We start from the raw sequence: 19,654 nt of genomic DNA, 5'->3' as shown, positions 1-19,654 counted from the left end.
TCATCCCCTTCTTCTCCTGCCCTCAATCCTTACCAGCATCAGGGTCTTTTCCAATGAGTCAACTCTTCTCATGAGGTGGCCAAAGTATTGGAGTTTCAGCCTTAGCATCAGTCCTTCCAATGAAAACCCAGGACTGATCTGCTTTAGGATGGACTGGTTGGACCTCCTTGTAGTCCAAGAGACTCTCAAGAGTCTTCTCCAACACCACAGTTCAAAAGCATCAATTCTTCTGTGCTCAGCTTTCTTCACAGTCCAACTCTCACATCCATACATAACCACTGGAAAAACCATGGCCTTAACTAGATGGACCTTTGTTGGCAAAGTAATGTCTCTGCTTTTTAATATGCTATCTAGGTTGGTCATAACTCCTTCCAAGGAGGAAGCGTCTTTTAATTTCATGGCTGCAGTCACCATCTGCAGTGATTTTGGAGCCCCCTAAAATAAAGTCTGACACTGGTTCCACTGTTTCCCCATCTATTTCCCATGAAGCAATGGGACCAGATACCATGATCTTAGTTTTCTGAATGTTGAGCTTTAAGTCAACGTTTTCCACTCTCCTCTTTCACTTTCATCAAGAGGCTCTTTAGTTCTTCTTCACTTTCTGCCATAAGGGTGGTGTCATCTGCATATCTGAGGTTATTGATATTTCTCCCAGCAATCTTGACTCCATCTTGTGCTTCTTCCAGCCCAGCGTTTCTCATAATGTATTCTGCATATAAGTTAAATAAGCAGGGTGACCATATGCAGCCTTGACATATTCCTTTTCCTATTTGGAACCAGTCTGTTGTTCCATGTCCAGTTCTAACTGTTGCTTCTTGACCTGCATATAGGTTTCTCAAGAGGCAGGTCAGGTGGTATGGTATTCCCATCTCTTTCAGAATTTTCCACAGTTTATTGTGATCCACACAGTCAAAGACTTTGGCATAGTCAATAAAGCAGAAATAGATGTTTTTCTGGAACTTTCTTGCTTTTTCAGTGATCCAGCAGATGTTGGCAATTTGATCTCTGGTTCCTCTGCCTTTTCTAAAACCAGCTTGAACATCTGGAAGTTCATGGTTCACGTATTGCTGAAGCCTGGCTTGGAGAATTTTGAGCATTACTTTACTAGCGAGTGAGATGAGTGCAATTGTGTGGTAGTTTGAGCATTCTCTTTGCCTTTCTTTGGGATTAGAATGAAAAATAAGTCCTGCCAAACCCACAAATATTCAGTGAAGGGCTACTAAAGGTAAGGTACTGGGCACTCAAGTAAAGAATTCAAATATAAAGCAGATCTCGTGACTCCTCATTCTGATTTTTTAGTCTAGAAACAAATAGGGGAGGGGAACAGACTGTGTAAAGTACACAAACATTCAGTTTAAAGCCCACATCATCCACCAAGTCAGAAATGGCAATTCACTTCAGGATCCAAGGATGTCCCTGCTCTGTAACAATGGAGACTTATCCCACATGCCCGAGAACTGGGCCTTGACAGGATGTTTCTCTCCTGCTAGCATCATGGATCAGGAACATACCTCAGAACAGTCAGGAGAGGGAGAGGGAACACAGTATTTGTTCAGTCAAAAGACATGTCTCAGGAGAGAAGGTGATACCTTTTGTGCTTAGCTCCTTGAGCAAACATACACATTAGGGGAGGGATGGTAAAGGAAAGGGACAGGCCAAAAAAAGGATGTGGAAGTGGTGGTTCCACGTAGATAAGGTGAAAAGCTCCATCTGAAGGCACCCCAGCCCATTGGCAATCCTGTGGGGGGGGGGGGTGGGTCTCAGTAAGTGGGGGAGAAGCTGCCACTACCCAGAGGACATTCCCTGAGTATGTGTCATCAGAAAGCGGTTCAGGAACAGAGACTTCCCATTATTTTGAAGTCATAAAAAGTTGGGGTTACACTCTCACAATGTATATTTGTTTGGGTATTTATTTTTGTAACTTTTATAAATATGCACTCAGGAAGACACAGAAAATAGCATTTAAAGGATAAGCGCATGCCAATAAAATGGCTAATATTGTCTTTACACAGCCCATTGCTCTGCCCTGCTCACTTCACTGTGGAAGTTCCTGTTTCTGACTAAAGTGAAAAGAAGTTGGGTTTGCAGTGGGAAAGGAAAGATAGGTTTGCTCACTGTATTCTCAAGCAGCGGTGATCCAAATAGGTGTATAAATATTGCAGTTAATACGTATATGAATATGCTTGGTCCTCTACACACTAATAGTATAAAATAAACTTTCCCCCATCCTGGTGCTTTCTCACCAGGTTCCTTGAGAATCCAGCACAGCTTTGTCTAGTGGCAGGGTGATCACCATGGCATGTGAGGACAGGAATGTCTCTAAAGGGCCTTAAACATATTTGGCTGACACATTACCCCTTACCCCATGACTCACAAACCCACAGTTCCATAAACAAGACAAAACAAAATGATATAAAATTAGCCCTGTGTTTGTGGGTGCTTTGGAAAGGTGGGAGGGTGTTAAGTTACTTGGAGAAACCCAAGGAAGGTTTAAAGGTAGATTTTTAAATAGCAGTTCAGTAAAGAATTCAGGGAACACCAGGAATTGTAGCCAGATATGACTCATAATCATTTGAAGAAATCTTGAGTAGGTTTTGGAATAATTTCTGTTTCTGTTAAGTGTGTGTGTGTGTGTGTGTGTGTCATTTATGTGCAGCAAGGTCAGATACATGAAGAAGGTGGTTTTGTTGGAGGGAAAACAGCAGGAGAAATAAGTCAGTTTGATCTAGAAATAAGAGCCAGGCAGTTCAGAAGGAGCTATGAGGTTCTTTAAGATGGGGATTTAACCTATCACAGAGAGAATATCCATATTATTTATAATCATGAAACCCAAGTCAGAAAATCAAGAGGCTTCCCATGGTATCTATTTTTGGGCTGAATATCCTCTCTGTATAATGAACTGCCTAATACTATCTTACTTTATGGACAGGATCAAGACATTCAAATCCTTCTCCCCATGTCTTTTCACATGTACCTTGTGAGTACTCACCTTAATATGGCAAGCATTGTCATATTTGCTGTGACTACATGGTCAAGATCAGGATGACTAAATCCTTGCACACAGTCATTTATCTCCACTACATGAATTGTAGAAGTTTATGTAGAAAAGAGAATATGCTCAAAATATATATGCTTATTAGTAATTTCAGATGGAAACCAATGATGTATGTAGTCTATTTGTTGTGAACCAAACTTGACTATGTGTGAGCCTCAAGGATTCCTTTGATTTGTTATTAATTAGAAGGAAGAAGACCCCAGACCCCACTAGTACTGTGAGAGGGAAAAGTGAGATGGGAGGTGGACCAGTAGACAAGCTACCCCAAAGAGAGCTTTCTATATAGAAGTAACAGCTTCTAACACTGTTTCTGTCCTCTCACAAGTGAAAATCTCTTGTGAGACACTAATATAGGTCTTGGGGATGAAATGTGAGCGGGGGAAGGGGGACAGGGCCTATATCGCTTTTCACAATTTACAATAGTTTACTTTTTTGTTTGTATGAAAATTATCACTTTCAAAAATCATTGGGAATCCTCAAATACTCAGTTCAGTTCAGTCTCTCAGTCATGTTCAACTCTTTGCGATCTCATGAACTGCAGCACACCAGGCCTCCTTGTCCATCACCAACTCCTGGAGTTCATCCAAACCCTTGTCCATTGAGTTGGTGATGCCATCCAACCATCTAATCTTCTGTCATCCCCTTCTCCTCCTGCCCTCAATCTTTCCCAGCGTCAGGGCCTTTTCAAATGAGTCAGCTCTTTGCATCAGGTGGCCAAAGTATTGGAGTTTCAGCTTCAACAGTCCTTCCAATGAACACCCAGGACTGATCTGCTTTAGGATGGACTGGTTGGATCTCCTTGCAGTCCAAGGGACTCTCAAGAGTCTTCTCCAACACCACACTTCAAACGCATCAATTCTTCTGCACTCAGCTTTCTTGATAGTCAAACTCTCACATCCATACATGACCACTGGAAAAACCATAGCCTTGACTAGATGGACCTTTGTTGGCAAAGTAATGTCTCTGCTCAAATACTAGATCACTATATTTGAGGAGTAAATATGAACCAAACTGAAGATACAATATCATCTTCTAAAATAATCTTGATTTGACAATCAGCTTTACTATCATTATTGGAGCAAGTATATAAATATGTTCTCCACACAATTCAGAGAAGCATTTTGGAAGGCTTCTGGATTCTTAAGTTTTCACATTCCTAAGCAAGGATGCAAAAATCCATTTCATCTCGCTTCTCAATTCTGCTTTTTAGTGGTGACTTCTTGGAATACATGTGGAAAATAATTCCTATACCATAAAATTTCCATAATTAATTTGCAATGTCTTCCACTGGAGTAGAAAATGGGAATGTGAAGGATGTATTCATGTATTTGACATTCAAGAAGAATGGGAGTAGGAAGTGAAAAGAGTAAAGAAGAATAACAAAGGGTAGTGGATATTTATAGTGTAAACAGAAAGTGAAATAGGCAGAAATATCATATGAAGAAAAGGAAATTCTCAAGGAAAGGACAAGGTTTATGCTTCAAGATCACACAGCAAGCAAGTACCAGATAACTGATATAAAACAGTTTCATTATGTTATTATCAAAAAACCTCAAATCTATCCTTAAAATATACTAAAAACAGGCTCTAATGAGAACAACTTTGTGACTCTTTGATGTAAGACAAATTCAGGAAAGAGCCATTGGAGCCCTGCAAGTGAATTTTCCCAAAGCATTATAAAAGACTGCAGTCCTGGGACAGTGCACATTCCTTCTCACGGTCTCTACCTTTTCCCTGCTTCCTTTCTGCTGCTGCTGCTTGTTTATGGCTGATCATTTAAGGCTTCTTCCTTTTAATGAATTCTTTAGCTTTTGACTTGCCTGTCACCACTGAGTTTTATGTCTTTGTTATAAGGCAGTGAGCTTGCTCCACACACAGTCTAAATTGAGCAAAACCCCCTTCAAAAGCCCCCCAAATGATAGTATTGTCCTTTTTAACATACACTTAGAGAATGAAACAATCTGTTTCATCCCTTGTGTTAGAACAGCTGGAATGAAATGAATAGAGGGGATTGAGCAGTTCTGCAAAATCTTTGATAATAGAGAAGTACGAGTGTTCCCCATCAGCAGTTGAATGATAATTTCTCTGGTATGAGTGATGTAACCAAGTGGTTGTATATTACTGCCCCATTCTTTCTTGTCCCAAGACACCCTTGGAAATGTGATGCCACATCTCAATGGGATTTTCCAGTACAAAAATTCTTTTCAAATAACATAATTGTGGATACACACCACTCCTACAGAGGTAAGTATACTGAGGATGTGCCAAAACATTAGGGCAGAAATTCAGTTCCCATGGCACACAAACAGGAATCTAACCATTTGCTGCAATAAATACATTTTTGTGGACTCAGAGATTATAAAGTATACACTCTTTATATGACGCAAATTGCTTGTTCATTTATTTTGGAGTAAAACAACCTGAAGATGAAGCAGGAGAGAAAAATATACAGGAATACAGTTTTTTTTTTGCTTCACAGCTGAAATTAGTATATTTATATTTCTTTCTACCATAGGAAACCTCTAGGTGTGAGTAGTGATGTAAAGAAATAATTTGTTGCTACACATTGAAAGTCAAGTTCTTCCTTGATTTGCAGAGACTATGTAAATTAAACAAAATAAATATCAGCAAAAAAAAAATCTTCCAATATGAGGTTCAACCAAAATGTTGTTCAGGGAAAAACAGTGGTAAAATAGTTGGAGAAAAAATGAACATAAGTAAATAGTTGGATGTAAAATTTCTAGAAAGAATGTTATATACATAGCAGTTGCATAAACCTGCCTTTAGACATGTGAAGATCTATTATGTGCAGCACAAAATAAACATAACCTGGATGGGTTTAGAAGGAAAAATTAGAACCAGTGGGTAACGCATAGAGGGACAGATACCAACTTAAGAAAGTACATTTTAACTACATCTACTCAACAGTAATGATGGTCAGCATCACTGGGAGTTCTTCAGCAGAGATAGTAGTAAGGAAAGCCAAAAGACTTCCTGCCATCATTCCTAAATTTCCTAGATGTGAAAATGAATCTACAATGGTACAATTTATACTTGAGGAAGCTGATTCACTTAGGAACAACATGAAGAATGAAATATAAATATTTCTTCTTTCTTCTGTTAAGAAGTGGGAAGTGGGAGGTAAGGAGGGTTGGACCATGGATTACTCTCCAGAGCTATAGGCGTCACTGAATACTTGTTTTGATCTAGCACTCATTCCTCCCCTCTTTTGGGGGCAAAAGTAAGACTGATTTTTTTTAGGAAAAAATCTCTCATTCCTTCCCTCTCTTGGGTAAAAGTCACCCTGGTTTTTAGAAGGAAAAAAAAGCCCAGTCTCTCTCTTACTCTTACATCATTCAATTGAGGTTCACATCCCTCAGTTCTAGAAGAAATCTTGACATGGTTTCCTCATTAAAATAATGACTTTCATGGCCACAGTGATTGGTTAAGCAATGAATGTGCAATTCATAACCTGGCCAATAGAGTTAAATGAGGAGTCTCTATGCTACAGTTGTTGAGAGGTTACAGCAAAAGCCTAGTACTTCTGGAAGCCATCTTGGTATCATGACTGAAGAGCCTATATTAAAGTCAACTCAGGCTAAAACAGCTGATATGGAGGCAAAGTAAAAAAGGGTTAAATTACATGTAAGCTTTTGAAAGTGGCAATGTTAAAACTAACTCTACCCCTAGAACATTTATTCTTTGAATTCTTCTCCCCCTAAATGACTGTTGTTCTTAAGGTTATGTGAGTGGGTTTTCTGTTGTGTGTGTGCTGTGATTAGTTGCTCAGTCATGTCCGACATTTGTGACCCCATGGACTGTAGTCCACCAGGCTTCTCTGCCCATGGCCATTCTCCAGGCAAGAAAACTAGAGTAGGTTGCCACCCCCTCATCCAGGGGACCTTCCCAACCCAGGGATTAAACCCAGGTCTGGTGCATTACAGGTGGAATCTTTACCATCTGAGCCACCAGGGAAGCCTAAGAGTACTGGGTGGGTAGCCTATCCCTTCTCCGGGGGATCTTCCTGACCCAGGAATTGAACTGGGGTCACCTACATTGCAGGTGGATTTTTTTAAAAGCTGAGCTACCAGGGAATGCTACCAAAGTGTTTTGATTACTACAGCAATGTCCAACGAGAAGCATAGTGTCAAGTCCTTGAACAGCCACCAGTCACCAAGGGCCAGGAAAAAAGCAATAACAAATTTGGTCTCACAGTTTCTTTAGCACCTGGTGCTGAATAATATCAGAGAAGGCAATGGCACCCCACTCCAGTACTCTTGCCTGGAAAATCCCATGGATGGAGGAGCCTGGTAGGCTGCAGTCCATGGGGTCTTTAAGAGTCAGACATGACTGAGTGACTTCACTTTGACTTTTCACTTTCATGCATTGGAGAAGGAAATGGCAACCCACTCCAGTGTTCTTGCCTTGAGAATCCCAGGGACGGGGGAGTCTGGTGGGCTGCCATCTTTGGGTCGCACAGGGTCGGACATGACTGAAGCGAGTTAGCAGCAGCTGAATAACATACACTACTGATCTAACCAGATTCTCTCTTCACATTATTGATTAAATTTTAATTTTTTTCTCTCAACCTCTGCTAAATAATTTAGTTTTCTTATACTTTTCCCAAACTAATCACATCTGATTTCCTTTATTCCAGATTTCAGTCCATCTTACGTTTTTATAGGCCCAGATATGCAGATGTAATTTGGTGCAATGAAAAAAGTTGATAATTAAATTGATTGAAAATATTTACCTGTTATTGTCTTACTGTATTCCACCCTCTCCATTTCCTTATTCTTGTATTATTTATTATTATTATTGAGTTTTGTATTATCTTTGTGTTTCATTTGCATACTCTAGAAAGAGGGAATTGTTATGAATGCTTACAATGATGTAGTATTTATACAAACACTTTATGTGTATTTTGATATTTGTAAATTTTAAATTCTCCTTAAAATACTTTGGTCAAGCCCCTGGTAAATATTGTTTTTATTTGCAGTGGAACTTAATTCAATCTGATTAGACACAATTTCTAATACATAATGAATCCTTAGGCAGATGTATTTTCTTTCTATTTTGTTTCTGATAGAGCGTGCCTTACATTGAAGAAGACAGCATGATGAGGAAGCTCAAGAAGTAGGAAAATGAAAATTTAGGATGTCAGGGTCATGAGGTAGGTAAATGCTATGAGTTTTTTAATTTCTAACCTTTTTAAGATTTATTTTTTACTGAAGCATAGTTGATTTAAAATATTGTGTTAGTTTCGTATATAGCAAATTGATTCAGTTATACATATATATGTATATTCTTTTTATATTCTTTTCCATTATGGTTTGTCCTATACAGTAGGACCTTGTTGTTTATCCATTCTTTCTATAATAGTTTACATCTGTTAATCCCAAACTCACAATCCATCCACCCCTCACCCCCTCCTCTGTCTTGGTAACCACAAGTCTATTCTGTATATCTGTGAGTATATTCCTATTTCATAAGCAAATTTGTTTGTGTCATAATTTAGATTCCATACATAAGTGTTATCATATGGTATTTGTCTTTCTCTTTCTGAATTCTCTTAGTATGATCATCTCTATGTCCATCCTTTTTGCTGCAAATAGCATTATTTCATTCTTTTGTTTAATTGCTGAGTAGTATTCCACTGTGTATATATAACACATCTTTAGCTATTATTCATTTATCCATGGACATTTAGGTTGCTTCCATGTCTTGTCTATTGTAAATAGTGTTGCTGTGAACATAATGGGTGCATGTATATTTTTGAATTATAGTTTTTTATGGATGTATGCCCAGGAGTGGATTTGCTGTTCATATGGAGACTCCATTTTTATTTTTTTTGAGGAACTTCCAAACTTTTCCATAGTAGTTATACCACAACTTTTCACTGTTGACTGTTGGGATAAAAAATCTAAGAACTCATCTCTTATGAAATAGAGAAGAAAGGAAATTAGTACCTTTTTATGATTGCAGTGCTTCTTAATTTTTCAATAGTAATATGTGTATGGAAAACAATAATACTTATTCTGAATACTAAAGTTAAAAGACAAGATTGCTGTCACTGGGGGGACTGGCCCAGGTTCCAGCTCATCTAGTCTTATCCGACTAGTCTTAGGGCAGAAGAAAGCAACAGTTTGTGTTTACTTTTAACTTAAAATAATCACCAAAATTAATTACTCTGAAGTTTTGTTGCTTTTAGTGACCAAATGATTCCAAGAAGAGCAGAACTCCTGTTTATTTTCCTACTCAATTCCATTTCAAACCTTTTCAGTAAAGAGAGAGTGAGAAGATCATTTTAGTATTGCAAATGCTTGCTGAGATAAGAATAATTTGTTCATATGGAATTATCCCACATAGGCATCTTTTTCTTTTAAGAAGAGCTACCCATGTACTTCAATGGTTTAGAACCTTGTTTATAGAAGGCTTTAAACATGTGTCTCTTCTTGCCTTCATTTAATCATTTGTCAAATATAAATATAACAGCTAGGACCTCTGACTTTGTATAAGAATGCACTAAATCTAGAAAGTTATGGTTGAAGGTTATACCTGCAAGAATGTAAAAGTGTTCCTTTAGTCTGAGGAATAGTATAGATAACATATGTAAAAGCTATTAAGTAAAAAGCACACACATTTTTTTTTTCTTTATGGTCTCCCTAAACACTTTATTAATACAAAACCAAAGGGCCAACATAAAGATCAACTTGAGGTTTAGAAAAAAGAAATATTATATTTGCATAGTTGAGAGAAGTCTGATTTAGAATTCAGGGACCATGGGATTTAGCCTGGCTTTGACTCTGTACTCTATCCTCTGCCAGGAGGCAGTTTAGACCAAAAGTTCTCAGCTTAAATGATTGTGGGAATCACTGGTCAGGCTCGTTAGAAATACAGATTCCTGAGTGGACCCTGACCTTAGAGATCCTGACTCAGCCAGTCTGGTAGGAGGGCAGGGTGGGTGAGAGGCATGTATTCACATTCCCAGTGAAGCTAATATGCTGACTCTTGAAAATTCACTGTTCTAGACCTCAGTTGTCCTCGTCTTTATAATGTAGAGATCTCATTAGGCCTATTGATTATAGATCCCAAAATTAAAGGAGGCAACAATTTCTACTTTTGAAAGGGAAAACAATATCTGATTATAAGTTCCATATGTTAAAATAATTATAAAATTTTAATTTATATTAATAATATAACTATATTTCTCACAAATGTCTTGTAAGAAAATACAGGATGAATATTGGTACTGGGGTCCAGAAATGGTGATAAAAGCTTTGAATGTCTAAATTTATCTAGCTGGATGGCAGGAAAGTTAGGACTAATCTTGTCTTACAACTTAAAGGCCTATTTTCTTTCATTTATACCTCACAGCTTTTTATAAGTGAACCATATTGTCTTAAACAGCCTGTTATTATTCATGTATTTAGAAGAAGGATTCTGTTTTGCATGGGTCAACATGACCCTTGAACATAGCTCTGTAGCAGAGACAGGTGATAGTTGAAGAAGAAGGAGGAAAAGAAGAAGGAGCAGAAGGGGAAGCAGAAGCAAAGCAAAGCAAAATTAATAATAATAGCATTTTCTGGAACAAGATACTTGTCATCTTTGAAGGTATCAACAGTGCTAAGAAGAGAGCCCCCATCTGCACTCTTAAACAAGACTCCTCAAATCAATTCCTATGGCTTTGTATGTGGTGGGATATGTATATGTGTGTATATACATATATAAATAATATACATGTATGTATATATACACACACTAATTGAGATGAGACACCAGACACGAACAGTGTTAGCTAAGGTTGCAGTTCTGTACCTTCTGCCTAAACCTTAATTACTGTCCCACACCAACAAGTGTTTGCTCTGACCTCACCTTTAATATTTCAGCTGCTGGAAAATAAATCCCAAAACATTCCTTAAGTTCTTGTTTCATGCTTGTAAGTTAATAATGAGATGCTAAGCCACAAGGTGAGGCCATTGTTAGTGACAACTAAAATGAAAAACAAAGTGGGAACTGATTGTTTCTATAGGTGTCAATGGGGACCTCTCTGAAGGATGTAACTCCAGTTGCTATGTTGTGCTAGGGATTACATCAGCTGCTGTATCTCTAATAAACACCAGACATTTGGTGCATAATGACAATTTAGGCTATCCAATAGGTTGGGTCTCATGAGGCTTTGTTTTATTTCTTTGTTTCAGACATATTTTTATAGACACTTTTCACACAACAGCTTTGCTACTCTTAAATATGAAAACAATTTGCAAATGATATTATTTGACTTCCATTCTTTTAGTTGTTATACCTTTAGCCCATTCTTTTTAATCTTGATTTTGGAAAATTAATTTTGAAATGTATTTCTGAATTGTGTACAAGGTAAAAGGAATGATAATACTTATTTTGTAATGGGACTCCCTGACTTATATTTTATAGACCAGTAAAATTAAATAAAAATAAGTACTTACATTGAATTGGCAATTTTCTACTTAATGAAAAGAGCAATGAAAACATAACACCTCTTATTATTATAATTCTCTAATTTATCAACAAACGTTTTTTAGAATAAGTAGAAAAGTATGGCAAACATTTTAAATTAGCTTTATGAAAAATACAAGATAATGTCCTTATTCTTTTTTGTTCAAGATGCACCCCTGAAAACTTGGTTGAGCACCTATTAATGCCAAGAACCCTGTTTTATTTTTTTATCTTTTTATTTTATATTCAGGTATAGCCAATTATGGAGAAGGCAATGGCAACCCACTCCAGTACTCTTGCCTGGAAAATCCCATGGACAGTGGAGCTTGGTAGGCTGCAGTCCATGGGGTCCCGGAGAGTCGGACATGACTGAGCGACTTCACTTTCACTTTCCACTTTCATGCACTGGAGAAGGAAATGGCAACCCACTCCAGTGTTCTTGCTTGGAGAACCCCAGGAATGGGGGAGCCTGGTGGGCTGCCGTCTATGGGGTCGCATAGAGTAGGACATGATTGAAGCTACTTAGTAGTAGCAGCAGCAGCATAGCCAGTTAACAATACTGTGATAGTTTCAGGTAAATGGTGAAGGGACTCAGTCATACATATACATATACATATACATATACATATACATGTATCCATTCTCCCCCAAACTCCCCTCCCGAACAGGCTACCACATAACATTTAGCAGAGTTCTTGCTTGTTGGAAGATTCACCTGTTTTAGAGAGAGAGTCAATTATCTGCTCAGTTGAGGATGAAGTCATGTGATAGGCATACTTAAATGATGATTTTATATCCAAAGCAGCAGTATTTCAGGGTACTTGGGAAAAAATGATGTGCTTAGTGACTAAGGCTCTTAGAAATCTCAACACTTCCCTCAATATTGACTAACTAGTATGCATGGGTCTGTCCAATAGCTCAATCTTTTTTCATCAAATCTTTAAAGGCTTATTAAGTATTCTATCACATTTTGAGAATTTTATGCTCCATGAATTATCATAATATTAGTAGGAAAATGAGATTTGTCTTTAAAAACTTCACTTTGCTGTAAATAATTTGCTTGCATTCTGTCATATGATATGAGTGCTTTTCATGTCAGAAGAAAAAGTGGCATGTATTCAGACTGTATATAGATTTTGGCCCATGAAGTTGCATAATCTGGTAGAACCCTGTGTGTTCAGTAAAGCACAGGCTGGTAGGCCCCTACTTGGTCAGGACCAGAATAGCTAGACATCATGGCCTATTGCCTGTAGGCTGTATATCTTGGCCTTAAACACCCTGCCAGGCTGGGTCTGATAGTGAAAGCCTGCAGATGGTCAGCAAGAGAGTAAGGACTGGGATCTGCTCCTTTGCTGTGGTTCTCTAGGCTCAGCAGCAAAGGTAGGACACAATCACTTCACGGGCCGGGTGCAGAGCTTACTGTGTCCATCTTGAATAAAGACCTTTTGGAATTTATTTCAGGTTTCCAAGGAAGAAGCTATGTAGCCCCATTTGGAGTAGGAACTCTGCTGGTTGACTGGCAGTGAACTGCAGTCAGAGTTGAGGGGTTGGCATTACATTGTTGTTTTACATGTATTGAATTCATCCATCTTATTGTGGATTAATTGTGCCCTAAAAGGCTAGCATGTTGTTCATGCCAGCTGTATGACAGCTGCACTAATCATACGTATGTTTATAAACTGATGGGAACAATTCTGTTGGATTCAAAATTATTAAAAGAAATTTCAGCATTTATGAATGACCTTTATCAATAAAGGTTACCAATGTCAATAATCTTTCAGATTCACTAATCCTAATTTTTTAACTGTTTTAATTTTTAAATGATTTTAAATGTTGATTTTAAAGTTGTAACATCTGTCAGTGACATATATATATATATATATATATTTTTTTTTACTAGTGATGACTATTAGTGGTTTGAAGATGCTATTCATTGAAGTGTCTAAGGCTGGGATGTGCTTATATCATTTTAGGTATGGATGTGATATAAAGTTTTAGACATGCACCCTAGTACTCCTGGGCAGAGGTGGAAGTTCTGGCTACCTTCTGGTTTTCTACTGATACCACTTAGACACCATGTGATTTCAAAACCCTGTGAGTGTGAATGGAGGCTAAGCCAGGGAACTGGACCTACTTTCTCAAGCTGGTTAGTGATGCAGTGTGCCCCATATTCTCTTGCTGGAGTGGGTATGAGAGGAAGTTGTCAGAAATAAAATATTTAAATAATATCCAGAGTTTCATAACTTGATAACCCAAAATCCAAGTTCAATAAAAACCTAGTCCTATCAAGGTCCAGGTGAATCTTAGAATGAAAAAATACAACCAATAAATGCCAGTTCCAAGAAGACAGAGATGTTAGAATTATTCGATAAAGATTTTAAAGCAGCCATCATAAAATACTTAAATGACCAGTTGATCTTTGACCAATAATACACAGATAAATGAATTTGAAAATCCTAGGAAAGAGAAAGAAAATTTCAGCGTATAAATAGAACACAAAAGAAAAACCAAACGGAAATTTAGAATTGAAAAATTAAAAAAGTGAATGGGTTCAACAGTAGGAAAGAGGGAATAGAAGAAAGAATGTAGACAATAAAATGTTCCCAATTTGAAAAATGAAGAGAAAATAGATTGGGAGGAAAAATCAAAGAGACTTAATCCCTTTAGGACTATATCTAAAGATCTAACAGTCATTTATGGAGTGTTAGAAGGATAAGGAGAATAGGGCAGGGCAGAAAAGTAAATTGTATGCTGGGCTAAAAAACAATCTTGATAACGTTAAAACAATTGAAATTATACAAAATTTGTTCTCTGACCAAATGAAATCAAGCTAGAAGTCAAAACCAGAAAATAACAGGAAATTCTCAAGAGGGAGGTGATATATGTATAATTATGGCTGATTTCGGAGAAGACAATGGCACCCCACTCCAGTACTCTTGCCTGGAGAATCCCATGGACAGAGGAGCCTGGTAGGCTACAGTCCATGGGGTCGCTAGGAGTCGGGCACGACTAAGTGACTTCACTTTCACTTTTCACTTTCATGCATTGGAGAAGGAAATGGTAACCCACTCCAGTGTTCTTGCCTGGACAATCCCAGGGACAGGGGAGCCTGGTGGGCTGCCGTCTATGGGGTCGCACAGAGTCGGACACGACTGAAGAGACTTAGCAGCAGCAGCAGCAGCAGCATGGTTGATTTGCATTGTTGTACAGCAGAAATCAACACAACATTGTAAAGCAATTTTTATCTAGTTAAAAAAAGAAAAACAGGAAGTTCTCAAATAACTAGAAACTAAACAGTAGACCTTTAAATAATTTATGGGTCAGAAAGAAAGCCTCAAAATTAAAAACATATCAAACTGAATAAAAATGAAAATATAATATGCCAAGCATTTACGTGACACGGCTAAACCAGTAATGAGAGGGAAATTTCTAGCACTAAATACTTACATGAGAAAAGAAGTAAAGTTTCAAATCAATAATTTCATCTCCTACTTAAGAAAAAGATCAAACATAATTATAGCAACCAGATAGAAGGAAATAATAAAAATAAGAGCAGAAATAAATGAACAGAAAGGAGAAAAACAATGAAGTAAAAACTTTTTTTTTTTGCAAAGATCAATAAAATTTACCAACTGACAAAGAAAAAAGACAAAATTTACCAATATCTTTAATGAACAAGGGATTTCACTACAGACCCTACAGACATCAAAAGAAAAAATAGTACAATGTTTATAACAAATCTACTCAGATAAATTTGGCAGTTTAGATGAAACAGACCAATTTCTTGAAAGCACAAACTACCACAAATTACCAAATGTGAAATAGATAATTTGGGTAGTCCTACATGGCATCTGGTCCCATCACTTCATGGGAAATAGATGGGGAAACAGTGTCAGACTTTATTTTTGGGGGCTCCAAAATCACTGCAGATGGTGACTGCAGCCATGAAATTAAAAGACGCTTACTCCTTGGAAGAAAAGTTATGACCAACCTAGATAGCATATTCAAAAGCAGAGACATCACTTTGCCAACAAAGGTCCATCTAGTCAAGGCTATGGTTTTTCTAGTGGTCATGTATGGATGTGAGAGTTGGACTGTTGTTAGAGAAGACTCTTGAGAGTGCCTTGGACTGCAAGGAGATCCAACCAGTCCATTCTGAAGGAGATCAGGCCTGGGATTTCTTTGGAAGGAATGATGCTAAAGCTGAAACTCCAGTCCTTTGGCCACCTCATGTGAAGAGTTGACTCATTGGAAAAGACTCTGATGCTGGGAGGGATTGGGTGCAGGAGGAGAAGGGGACAACAGAGGATGAGATGGCTGGATGGCATTGCTGACTCGATGGACGTGAGTCTGAGTGAACTCCAGGAGTTGGTGATGGTCAGGGAGGCCTGGCGTGATGCGATTCATGGGGTTGCAAAGAGTCGGATACGACTGAGTGACTGAACTGAACTGAACTGACAACTATTAAGAAAATTGAGCTCATAATTTTAAAACTCATAAAGGAGAAATTCCCAGGCCTAAATCATTTCACTGGGGAATTCCATTGAATTTTATAAAAGAATTAATATAAATTATATACAGTTTCTTTCAGAAAAGAGAAGACATGGAATATATGCTTCTTTATTTTATTAAGCTAGTATTGCACTAATATTAATACCAAGACTAGATAAAGACAATAAAGAAAAAGAAAACTATGGTCTGATATCCCTCATGGGCCAGACACAAAAATTTTTAATATTATGTTAGCAAATAGAATTAGGTAATATATAAAAATAATCATATGCCATGACTAAGTGGGGTTTATTACAGTGATGTGAGATTGCTTCAATATTAAAAAACTACAAATATAATCCACTGTATTAACCGGCCAAAATAGAGAAAGGATATGATTATATCATTGATACAGAAAAGACATTTGACAGAATTCAATACCCATTCATGAAAAACTCTAAGAAAAATAGGAATTGAAATTTTTTCAATTTGATAAAGAGCTCCTATTAAAAAAATCTTACAGTTGGTATTTAAGGATGAAGAATTAGAATGCTTTCCCCCTGCAGTCAGGAGCAAAGCAAGCATATCTGCTGTCAGTGTTTTATAGCATAGTTCTGGAAGTCCTAGCCAGGGCAATAAGGTTAGCAAAGGAAATAAAATAAATGGCACACAGTTTGAAAAGGAAGAAATAAAACTCTATTTGCAGATAACATGATTGTCTACATAGAAAATTCCTAAGATTCTTCTTAACAATTCCTAGAAAATAAGAGAGTTCAACAAGTTTGCAGGACACAAAACAAGCATCCAAAAGGAATTGTCTTTCTACATGCTGACAGTGAACACATCGGACACCAAAAGTAAAAATATAATGGCACACTTGTTCAAAAAAAGAGAAATACTTAGGTATGAACCTAAAACCGTATGGATAGGACTTATATGCTGAAAAATATAACATACTGCTGTAAGAAACCAAAGATCTAAAAAAATAGATAAACTGTGTTCATGGATTGGAAGACTCAACATAGTAGAGATTTCAAGTATATTCAAATTTATAAGTAGGTTTACTGCAATTGTTATTAAAATGCCAAATTATTTTGTACATACAGAGAAGAGTATTGTGAAATTTGCAACAAAAGCCAAAGGGGTCAGGATAGTTAACACAATTCTTTATAAAAAGAGTGAAAAGGGAGGAATCAGTCTACCCAATTTTAAGAATTATATATAGCTAAATTATATATATATAAAATATAATATATATATAGCTAAAGCATTCAAGACTATGTGGCATTGGTGATCATACACATAGATCAATGGAATACAATAAGGAAGCCATAATTAGATCCATACAAGTATGCTTAACTGAATTTTTAAAAAATACAAAAGCAATTTAATGGAGGAAGGATAGCCTTTTCAACAAAATATGCTGGAGCAATTGAACAATCATTGGCAAAAATATAACCTTGACCAAGACCTATTATCTAAAATAAAAATTACTTCAAAATGAATTATTGACTTAAATGTAAACATAAATTATAAAACTTTTGAAAAAATTATAGGTGAAAAATATTTAGGATCTAACAGCATGATGCTTAGAAGAAAAATTGAATTAATTGTGTTTCATCAAAATTAAAAACTTTTGCTCTGCAAAAGATACTTTTAAGACAATGAGAAAACAAGCTACAGACTTGGAGAAAATATTTACAAATCATATATCCTACCAAACTATACTATCTAGAACATGTAAAGAGCTCTGAAAGTTTAACCATAAAATCTCAAACAATACAATTAGAAAATAGGCAAAAGACTTGATCATACATTTCACTGAAGAGGATATATAGGGGGCAAATAAGTTCATTCAGTAAGCTCAACATAACCGGTCATTAAGGAAATGAAAATTAAAAATGTAAGATATCACCACATATCTACCAGAATGATTGAAGTTAAAAAATAGTCATACAACTAAATGCTCATAAAGATGAGGAGAAATTGGATCACTCATATGTTGCTGGCAAGAATGAAAAATTGTTCAGGCACTTTATAAAAAAGTTTCTCAGTATAAGGAATTTAAACATGCAAACACCATACAACCCAGTAATTGCACTTCAGAGCATTTATCCCTGAGAAATAAAAGCTCATATTCACACAGTAACCTCTATACAAATATCCAAAGCATTTTTATTCATAATAACCAAATACTGGAAACAACCAAGATGGTCTTTAGTGGATGAATGACTAAACAGTCTTAGGTATGTGGAATACTACTCAGAAATTACAAAGGAATGAACCGTTGACACACAGAACAACTTGGGTGAATCTCCAGAGAGTTACACAGTGAAAAATGCCAATCTCCAGAACTTACATACTGAATGATCTCATATACATAACCTTCTTGAAATGACAAAATTATACAAATAGAAAATAGACTAGTGGTTGCCACAGTTTAAGAATGAGGAAGGCACTGAGACTATAGAGAGAAACTTGAGTTGTTTGGGCAGTGACAGAAATGTGCTGGCTGTATCAGTGTCAATATCCTGATTGTGGTATGGTACTATGGTTCTGCAAGATGATACCACTGGGGAAAACAGAGTAAACGAAACACAGAATCTGTGTATTATTACTTACAACTCCATGTGCATCTATAATTTTCTTCAGAAACAGCAACAAAAAGTTTAATTAAAGTATAGAAACAAGCTCAACGTTCTCTTAAATATTTTATAAAATATAATCCAGAAGTTTAAAAATTCATTTTTAATAATCCCTTAATATTTGAGATTTGTTCTTATCACAGGTATTTAACATGAGGGAAAGTATGATTAACTATTTTCTATAAACCCAAATTGAATATCCACCAGGCTTATGCCAATTTACCAGGATATATGTTTCAAAGAAAGTAAGATTTTTAGGATAAAGGGAATTGCACAAAAAAACCAAAAAATATATTTTTTTAAATCACTGTTTTCCAACCTCCAATAAGTACAGTACATTTTCCTGCTGACTTGTCATATAAGACCAAGAAGCTATATTCTTGTTAAATCTCATTAAATTAGAAAAATAAACATGCAAATTAAGTGTGAAACATAAATTATTCTGAAAACAAACAAGAAAAGCAATATTAAAATGACAGGGTCATCAAGGGAAATTCAAATCCAGGAGACAACTGTGTAAAACCTTAGAAAGTGAAAAGCAGAACATTCATGTAAAGAGGGAAAGGATTGCATTAAAAGAGAATGCTCAATGAAAAAAAGACTAAATATATTTTTATTTAGAGGAGTCCATTTCAAGCTATTTTAATTACTGTTTAAACATATCTTTAAGGAGCAATTTTCATTGACATGATAGATGACAAAATGAAATTTTTCTTTATTTTGCATGTCTTTATAACTACAGGATGTATAAAATGAATATGCTGTTACCTAATGTAGTCAAAGTAGAGATTACTCATTCATTCATTCACGAATTCAACAACATTTTATTGTTTCCCTGCTATGTGAGAGACATTAGTTCAAAATTAAGGAGGTATAATCCTCAATTTTCATGTATTTGAAATCCTGCCTGGGATACTAGATATCAAATATAAACAATTATCACAGGGAAATGTATCAAAAGAGTTATACCTAAAGCTCAAGCAAAGCA

At 36.5% G+C, this 19,654-nt stretch overlaps 1 long non-coding RNA gene across 21 annotated transcripts in view; it reads left to right on the top strand.

The window, feature by feature from the left end:
• The window catches only part of LOC129646466 (uncharacterized), a 367,507-nt gene that overhangs the window by 190,746 nt on the left and 157,107 nt on the right, over nt 1-19,654 (top strand). For all 21 annotated transcript variants that reach the window (XR_008711951.1, XR_008711953.1, XR_008711950.1 and 18 more), the window contains exon 4: nt 8,145-8,228. This is a non-coding gene — a long non-coding RNA (uncharacterized LOC129646466). The remainder of the gene's footprint in view (nt 1-8,144; nt 8,229-19,654) is intronic.

Source organism: Bubalus kerabau, chromosome 3 (assembly GCF_029407905.1).
Source record: "Bubalus kerabau isolate K-KA32 ecotype Philippines breed swamp buffalo chromosome 3, PCC_UOA_SB_1v2, whole genome shotgun sequence".
Lineage (NCBI taxonomy): Eukaryota > Metazoa > Chordata > Mammalia > Artiodactyla > Bovidae > Bubalus > Bubalus kerabau.
The sequence above is the reverse complement of the archived record's forward strand: the minus strand, read 5'-3'. Positions and strand labels throughout refer to the sequence as shown.